Source organism: Microtus pennsylvanicus, chromosome 4 (genome assembly GCF_037038515.1).
Source record: "Microtus pennsylvanicus isolate mMicPen1 chromosome 4, mMicPen1.hap1, whole genome shotgun sequence".
Taxonomy (NCBI): domain Eukaryota; kingdom Metazoa; phylum Chordata; class Mammalia; order Rodentia; family Cricetidae; genus Microtus; species Microtus pennsylvanicus.
Window position 1 is genome coordinate 50,863,580 of NC_134582.1, and position 9,770 is coordinate 50,873,349.

Consider the following 9,770-nt stretch of genomic DNA (forward strand, 5'->3'; position numbering starts at 1 on the left):
TCCTGGCAGCCTTTTTTTTTTCTTCATGAGTACACACTCTAGATGTGACAAAAGCCCACAGAGTATACATTATAGTTACATGTTTCAGAAATGAATATCCAGGTTCTGCATCTACAGGTCTGTGTTAGAAGACGATGGCATTTGTTTCATAGCCATAGAACCACTTAGGTAGAAAAAAATGAAATAGACCAACTAAGACTTTCATCTCACCTTCAATCCTCATTGTTAAATCCTGGGAATGTTGCTTTATTCTCTTAAAATATTCTCTTTTCTTGAATAGAAACAGTTTTGTTCACCACTGTGCCTCCAGTGCACTCTTTTAAAAGAAAATCAATGGGTGAAGGAGTTCTTGAGTGGGAAACTGCACAACATAGGTTCTAAGAAGAGATGAATGGATTAGTGTTGACAGAGGTTTCTGTCCTGCCTGGTTCCACAGCTATTCAGTCCCGAAGAAACACACAGGCCTACATTAATTATAAACTGGTTGGCCTGTTAGCTCAGGCTTCTTATTAATTAATTCTTAAATCTTACATTAACCCACAATTTTTGTCTGTGTTAGCCATATGGCTTAGTACTTTTTATCAGTAAGGCATTCTTATCTTGCATCCTCTGTGTCTGAGTGACAACTGTAGACTGAGCCTTTTCTCTTCCCAGAATTTTCCTATTCTATTCGCTCCACCTCTACTTCCTGTCTGGCTACTGGCTAATCAACATTTTATTAAACCAACACAAGTGACAATCTTTCCAGGTACAAGACCATTGTCCTACAGCACTTCCTACTCCACCATTTTTTTTTCAAAATAAGAACTCTGAATCTAATCTCCTTTGTTTAGCTTTTTTTCCCCCTGACCATTCTCTACAACAACTTGTAACCCATACTCTAAACAAAGGCAAACATCCTTAATCAATTTTTTTGGGAATGTGGGTGTAGTTTTCTAGACTACTTACTGCTGATTGGGGGCATTAAAAATCTTATGGGAACATAAAGAAAATTTAGGATTATGGTCAAGTCCTGACTGGACTATCTTATCAGGCTTGCTCATCCCAGCCAGCAGTTTTGGAGGCTGTTCTTGATTTCAGAAAAACTCCAACAGAGGTCCTCTGAATGTTGGATCATCTGGGCCATCAGTTCCTATTGGAGATTTTTCAAGGGGTCTTCCTTGATCAAACCTGATTTTTCTTAACCCAGAATGAATCCACAACCTCTACTCCAAAGTAACATATCTTTTGACTTAAATTTGGAAGTCAAGGCATTTTCAAAATATATATTTTGGATTAATTCAGCAGCATTTATAATCAAATGTCTTTTAGCAGGTGTTGCTCCTTTCTCAGCAGCCAAACAATTCAAAGACAACACAATAACATACAGTATCTAGATTCTCTGTGTATTTTCCATCTTTAAGTGGCTTTATATTTTATTTAATTTTTGTTTTAATACACAGGATTTCTCTGTTTATCTTTGTCTGTCCTGGAACCCACTCTGTAGACCAGGGTGTTCTTGAACTCACAGAGATCTGCCTCCCTCTGCCTCCCAAGTGCTGGGATTAAAGGTGTGTGCAACCATACCCAACTACTCTTTTTCTGTTTTTTTTAAAGGACGTTTTTCTTTTCTCTGCCAAGCCTACATACATTTTTAAACACACTGTAAGCTATTTAGAGGTTTTTTTTTGTCTGAATCTATCTTTACTATATATCTCTAATTTTATGACCACACGAGTCTTTAAATTGCTAAGCAATATAGCTAGGATTAAAGCCATGGCTTTGACAGCTGGATCCACCCCATTTCTTAGCTTTCTGAGAGTCTAGCTTCATGGCAGAGGTACTGGTGGGAGCCATGCTCATTGCCAGAACTCTATGGAGTCTCAAGGTCCCTGGCACCACCATGAAGCATGCTGTCAGTTATTTATAAAGATCATTTAAGTGCTTTGTGGCCGAGCCTTTTAAAAGGGCTTCAAGGTTTTGGCAGCTAAAAGATGAGTCAAGAAGCCCCTCTTAAATGAGATGTGCCTGCCTCTAGCAAACAAATCTCACCTGAGAAAGTGCTGCTACCAAGAAGCCATGCTTAACTCTATTCTTTCGTGTCTAGAATTACTTCCCAAGTTCTCTAAGGTATTATGTGAATGTGGTGGTCCATGTTGGTGCCATTTTGTTGAAAGAGGTTTCTGTCCCACCTGGTCTCACAGTTATTCAGTTCCAAAGAAACACACAGGCCTACATTCATTATAAACTGGTTGGCCTATTAGCTAAGGCTTCTTATTAATTAATTCTAACATCTTACATTAACCCATAATTCTTGTCTGTGTTAGCCACATGATTTGGTACCTTTTATCAGTGAGACATTTTCATCTTGCATCCCCTGTGTCTGAGTGATGACTGCAGACTGAGTCTTTCCTCTTCCCCAAATTCTCCTATTCTGTTCACCCCACCTATACTTCCTGCCTGGCTACTGGCCAATCAGTGTTTTATTAAACCAGTACAAGTGACAAACCTTTACAGGGTACTAAGACCATTGTCCCACAGCAGATAAATAAGGGGGGATTGATTTGGGGAGGGGGTTTGTAAGAAAATATAGTTACCATGGCTTGAGAAGTCATAGGCTTAGGAAGAATACCTTCTACTGACAGTTTCCTGAATGAGTTTAATTCTTAACTGCACTCTAAAATCTTATACTCACAAATAAGAGTAGCTCCCATCTCTTATCATAGAGACTTATATATTTTTTTGTAGTAGAAAAAGATCATTACAGAAACCAATAACTAGTCAAAATATAGAGAACAACTGACCTTATGGTATCTAGCACCAACTGGTACAGGTACAACACGACTCTGATCCCTAAGGCTTAGGGAACACTGAGGAAGAGTAAACAGAAAGAGTGTAAGATTCAGAGAGCAGGAAGTCTACTTTGTGATTGTGTCTTCCAGATATGACAGGAAAGCTATCTTCATGAACTCTCAACAACATGCCTGCCTAAATAAGATCTGAACAACTCAAAATTAATTTGACATTTCAGCATAGGCCTTACAGGTCCCCACCCCCAGATGAAGAATAATTAGCAATTAATAACTGCTGAGAATGTGAGTATTATTCTCCTCCAACCCCAGGGATGCAGCCCCTCATTGTTTCCCAATATCAAGCTGTCAGCTCTAGAGAGGTAATGCATGCAGACAGCACCTAAAGAACTCAGCAGGTTGTCTTTATGTATTTATTCATTTATGTATATATGCAACAACTGCTTAAAGAAGATCATGTCTCGTGAATTTTGGAGGGAGAAGAGGATTGTGGAAATGATACAGCTATAATTTAGTTAAAAAAATTCTTTAAGTAAATACATAGTTTGAGGTGAGATGGGGGAGGGTGGAAAGACATCTTTTTCAAGCAAAAGCCCTGAATCTAACACTAGTGCATAATATGTGGATTACAGTAGACAGTGGTATAAAAAAGGCCAGAATGTGTTGACAGTGCTGCTGTTCTACATTGTTCACTTCCTCCTACCTTCAAGGAACTGCACCATCCTGCTCTGACCACCATGTATACACTTTGGCTTCAGGTTGTGCACTTGTTATTTGTTTAACAACACAGTATGAGTGAAGTGACGGATGTCTGAAATCTGTAAATGTGACTACCTGCATTACTGGATGGGATTATTGCATCTCTCCATCTCTGCTGTAAAAACGGAATGCTTCAAGGTAAAGCCTTCTGCTCCAGCATTTACTTCACATTGTGAAGTCAGGTGCAAAAAAGCCTGGAGTCAAGTGACAATGTGACAAAAGCTACTTCTGAGCTTTGCTGCACAAGTAACACGGGTGAAAAATAAATATTTGCGGTTATATGACACTGAGATAGTTTAGTTTTCCTTCCTAGAAATCCGGTGGTCAGAAAGCCTCAGGGGGTAGCCAATTTCTCTTTCATATAGTCCAAAGCACGAGTTTCTGATTATTTCTCTAAATGGGACTCCAGAAGTCATTGCTTCAAAACTTCATCTTTTTCAAGATACAGTATGAAAATTCTCTTGTAATTTGAAAGCTATTGGGTGAACATGTAGGATTCGGATGGTAAGACTTTATAGGTTCTAAAAGAGAATACAATACTGAACTCACTCTTTGTCTGGAAACTAATCCCATGGCCACATCTTACTATGTTGGTGACTTTTTTTCTCTTCAAACACAAGATGTTCAATGAAAACTTGCCATTTGCTATATTAATCTTGCAAATAAGTCAATTCCTTGTTTTTCCATTAAAATATCATTCATTTAAAAACTTTAATAATCTTCTTTTGTACTGTCAGATCTAATAGGGAATTTATTTCACATTTTGGCCTGGTGTTTTCACACATTTCTGATAACTCATTCAAAAGTCACTTGGGTTTAATCCATGAAAGCAAACTCTACAACTGTCATAAGTAGGTATTTAAGCTCTTCTGCTACCTGCTCCTATCTGTAATCGTATATTTCTCATCTTCATGCACCAAATACTAGATTTAAATAGAGTAACATAATTATCATGGTTGGCTAAGGATATTGCTTAATATGTGTGAGGATTATATGACACAAATAACAGCAAACAACAGCAGCAGCAAGAACAACAACAGCAAAATCAACTGTTGTGGCAAAGATGTCATTCATTCTATCCTGTATTTTGGAGCATACACTTCTATATATTGAGACTAGACTTCTATTAGTTTTTCTTAATAAAAATAAAGTTCTACTATTAGATACCAAATGATCAATGATTCCCAACAGGACGGCTACCTTATACATAGGTAATTTCTGCCTCTACTTGTGTTGTGTCATATTAATTATGTAAGATTTGCATCACTGCAACAAAAGCTTGAGAGAATTCAAATTAAAGGATGGAAATTTATTTTGGCTCGTAGTTTGAAGGATTCGGTCTCTGATCACTTGATCTGATTATGGTTAGGTCAGTGACAAGACAGAACATCATGGAAAAGTCATATGGTGGAGGAAAAAATCTCAGACGTTGGTGACCAGCAGAGAGAGACAGACAGAGAGAGAGAGAGAGAGAGAGAGAGAGAGAGAGAGAGAGAGAGAGAGAGAGAGATATGATTCTTTTCATAGCAATATTTGTCCCCAATCAGTAAGAGCTTCCATGATCCATTCTTCATCACTCAAAGACCCTACTGCTGAGTGCTTATGCACTAGGCACCAAACCTCTAACATGCGAGCTTTGGGAGGAGGAACTTCAAATCTAAATCATACTTTTGGGAGTATGTAGTATGCAGGAACTCTACATAAGTACTCGTCCTCCTCCTACTGGGTGTAAGTAGTATGTTCCAGCCTTACTGTTGCAAGTAGACAACCGAAACTGAAATCTAAAAAGACTGGGTGATGCCCTCTTGATTTTGTTATTGCATTCAAGTACTGTGTCACAGTTATAAAATAAAACTCCAAGGAAACAGATTACCCTACCCCCGCAAAGTTAAAAAAATGAAAGAAAAACTCTTTTTTTTTTCCCCGCCTGGAACCATGGAGGCTGTGCCAGAGAAGAAAAAAGTTCCTGCTGCACTGAGAACCCTGAAGAAAAAGAAGGTTCCTGCTGTGCCAGAAACGCTGAAGAAAAAGCGAAGGAATTTTCCAGAGTTGAAGGTGAAGCCTTCGGAAGAAGATTGCCCTGAAGTCACTGCGAAGGGCCCAAAGGAAGCTCATCTATAAGAAGGCAAAGTACTATCACAAGGGGTACAGCCAGATGTACCGGACGGAGATTCGCATGGCCAGGATGGCAAGGAAAGCTGGGAACTTCTACGTGCCCGCAGAACAGAAGCTGGCGTTCGTCATCAGAATCCGAGGTATCAATGGTGTAAGCCCAAAGGTGCGCAAGGTGTTGCAGCTTCTTCGTCTTCGGTAGATCTTCAATGGCACCTTTGTTAAGCTCAACAAGGCTTCATTTAACATGCTGAGGATTGTGGAACCCTACATTGCATGGGGGTACCCCAATCTAAAGTCAGTAAATGAGCTCATCTACAAATGTGGCTATAGCAAAATTCATAAGAAGAGAATTGCCTTGACAGATAATTCCTTGGTTGCTCGGTTTCTTGGTAAATACGGCATCAGCTGTATGGAGGATCTAATTAATGAGATCTATACAGTTGGAAAACGCTTCAAGGAAGCGAATAACTTCCTGTGGCCCTTCAAATTGTCTTCTCCACGAGGTGGAATGAAGAAAAAGACAACTCATTTTGTGGAAGGTGGAGATGCTGGCAACAGGGAAGACCAGATAAACAGGCTTATTAGATGGATGAACTAAGGTGTTGCCCATGGTATTTTTGTAATCTGGTAGGTTAATAAACAGTCACAGCTTGACAAACTGAAAAAAAAAATGAAAGAAAAGTGTTTCTCCAAAATTCTAAACTCAAGCATGAATTCTTCTTGGTGCCTCCTTTGGAAGCTGCTAAGAACTTAGTTATGAAGAAGTAGGGCTTAATGGAGTTTTAAAATGGAGAAATTTCTACTATCTTAGAGTCATAAGACCACTGTTCTCATTTTCTGGGAACTTTCTAGGAATCCTTATTTTGAAGTGACATATTAAAGCTCACTTTTATTGAGTAACTCCCACATACAGCTTCTTATGGTACATTTTTATGATGTTTTATTCATGTATTGGTCATAATAATCTCTACCAAAGAGTCAGTTATATACCATAATTTTGTAAGCTAAGTAATGAGTTCAAAGAAATAAGCATGTCATAGTACCCATACGATCCTAAACTCCCTGTCTTGTTATGAGAGTTTTGTTAACCTAGAACCCTATAGGGAAGTTTAATAAATATGCTATAGGACATTAGATGCACAATACAATACCTTGCCACCCCCATCTAGGACTTGGGTAAATGTTACACTGTTACTGGAAGTCATTTCCATCATGTGTGAATAAGACGTTAGGCAGGAAGTTCTTTGGTATATATCGACTGGGTACTATAGCTCACCAAAGTGCTCCATAATCATCCATTCACTGTTTCACAATTCTGTTTTTGCCAAAGTAAGGGCATAGAATAACTCAGCTTGTCTTTTCAGAGTGTCAAAATACAAAGCATGGTATCTACAGGTACAGAACCTTATTTGGAAGAGATGGAGAACAATCAATCTACTTAGGGTTGTGGAAGATATTAGACCTTTATAGCTACAGAAAGTCACTGTTTCCTTGACCTAGCACTTTGTATATAATGTATAATTAAAACTAGTACTAATTACTCTGGAATTTCTCAAGATTTATATCTATTTCTTTGCAATCTGTCTCCATTTTGTTCTCCCCCTCTCTTTCTGAGGCATTGGAGATCAATACCTGTGTCTTGTATTTGCCAGGGGGCTACTCTCAGGCTGGGACACACACTCAGACCCCATCTGTTTCTGTCCCATCTACAGTGATCCTCTTACTGCATAGTAAAAATAATCTTCTCAAAGGAAACAGGAATTATGAGTGCCAAAGTTCTTCTGGTTGTAGGTGTGACATTCAAAGAACCACAGACCTACAAAGATCAGTCAATGGCTTTGCAAAAATAATTATTGAGCACTCATTTGGAAGTTTTACACAGAGATACTTTAGAAAGAGAGCTATTGAGTCATATAAGTTATTCAAACCTAAAAATAAGCAACTATATACCATAGACTTCTTATGTCAGCCTTTTGTGGATTAATGTTTTCTATTACCAAGGTTGATACAGGTATGTGATGTCATGAAGAGACTAACAGATGGGCAAAAAAGTTACTTGAGAGCAGAGCAAGGGCAAAGAAATCTCACTGACCTCCCTTAGTCTCTTTCCAAAGCTAAACACCCAAAGCAGCATGTCTAACATGTGAACGTGCCCTTAATTTATGCCTTTAACTTAGTTCATACATTTAAGCCTGACATAAGCTTAAATATTAATTAATGCACATATTTAAACACAGCTGACAAACATGCAAATGCATGTGAATGTATTTAGAAAGGATATAAATTCAAGACCGAAATTCTTCAGACATATCTGGAATGCTTTTGCATGCAGAATGAGCATCATCTGGGGATATTCCAGCTTTACCTGCTGTCATAGCTCTCCATATTATTTCAGAAATGCCATGCCTGGTTGAGTGCTGCAGGCACAGGTGGCCTTGTATCAACAGTGTTTGATGTTGTTATGTACAGTCAGGAGAGAGGAGAGAAAAAAATGCCATAGTAAAGTGTGTGACTTTTTTAGCGGAACTACATTAGCAAATGAGTGGCACATTGTAAGAAAACTTTTATCATCTGTAGAGCTGATAGTGAAGAAGGCATGCTACAGGCACCAAAATTTTCTCACCATTTTCTTGAATAAAGAGGTTTGAAAGCCGGGCGGTTGTGGCACACACCTTTAATCCCAGCACTCAGGAGGCAGAGGCAGGTGGATCTCTGTGAGTTCGAGACCAGCCTGGTCTACAAAAGCGAGTTCCAGGACAGGCTCCAAAACCACAGAGAAACCCTGTCTGGAAAAACTAAAAAAAAAAAAAAAAAAAGGTTTGAATAATCACGAACAATACTGAATTTCTTAAGAAAGCATAGCTTAGATCTTTGTTAGATTTTGAATGAATGACCGGGGAAAACAAGTGGTAGGCTTGAGTTTCTTAAGTCTCACTGATGTGCCAACAGTTTGGGTGCCAATGATGGCCACAAGGTACTTCAAAAATTTGTGAGAGAGACCTGTGTTGTGGTCTTTTCTTCCCAAGATTGAAAGATGATGAAATCAATCACTTGAAGGTACTGAAGGGCGTGCTTATCTGCCAAAGGAAATTAATACTAGCTCTTTTTACTATATTATTTTGAATTCTCCAGTGCCAGAGTTCAGTTGCTGATGAGGGCAGGGTCTGAGCGTGGCTGGATTCAGACACGGGACACTTCTGAGCTCTGTTCTACAAGAGATGGACAGAAAGGAAGCACATTCCTGGCAGAGGCACAGGTACCCCAGAGGATGATGCAATGAGTAGGTGAGGGACAGAGTGAACCAGGCTGTGATGGTTGGGAGAACCTTGCAGCCTGACTGACTAGCAGCCAGAGTGCTTCTTTATTTATACAGAGTTTAATAAGCAGGGATATAATCATGTGTTCCAAAGCATAGATCACATCATTTCTGTTTTTCGACCTGTGTTTCACTTCCTCTTGAATACCTTTTAGTCATCAATAAACTATGACAGAACAGAGTTACCATTTCTAATCATTTTCCTTAAGTTTTGACTTCATTAATAAACAGAGTATCATTTTTACTCACTAACCCTATAACCCAATTTTTAAGAATCTAGAGGCACATACAGTCTGTTTTCAGGCCAGTAGCTTTTCTGTTAAGGACACTAGACCAAAACAAAGTAGCCAAGCCAGCCTGGGCATATTGCCATGTCCCAAGCAGTGTATTGTTAGCTCTTAATGGTTAGAGTGTCCAAGAAATATCTTCAGACTAAATCTGTTGCAGTTATTATTCAACTTATGGCATAATACAACGTTTATAGCCTATATATTTATAAAATTTGTAAACATGTCTAACCCTTTTGTTCTTTGGTCAAATGACACCACAGTGACTTTGCATGTGCCAACTTTTCTGAGAAAGGGAGGTCCTGAAGTCTTATTCTTTTATTATCTTTTTACATCATTATTTGCCCAACAATGTAAGTCTCTGTATAGGTCAGAGATAACTTCAGCCAATCTAACTTTGTTGCTGTAGATGCAACGTCATTGTATAGTGGGAAGAGGCTTGCAGTCTGATCTATGGCCAGCTCTTCTAGACCACCAAATCTTGTTGACCTTTTAAAAGTTTAC

At 38.8% G+C, this 9,770-nt stretch overlaps 1 pseudogene; it reads left to right on the plus strand.

Annotated features, from left to right (window-relative positions):
- The first annotated feature begins 5,483 nt into the window (after positions 1-5,483).
- On the plus strand, positions 5,484-6,344 carry LOC142848682 (large ribosomal subunit protein uL30-like; annotated as a pseudogene).
- The last annotated feature ends 3,426 nt before the right edge of the window (positions 6,345-9,770 follow it).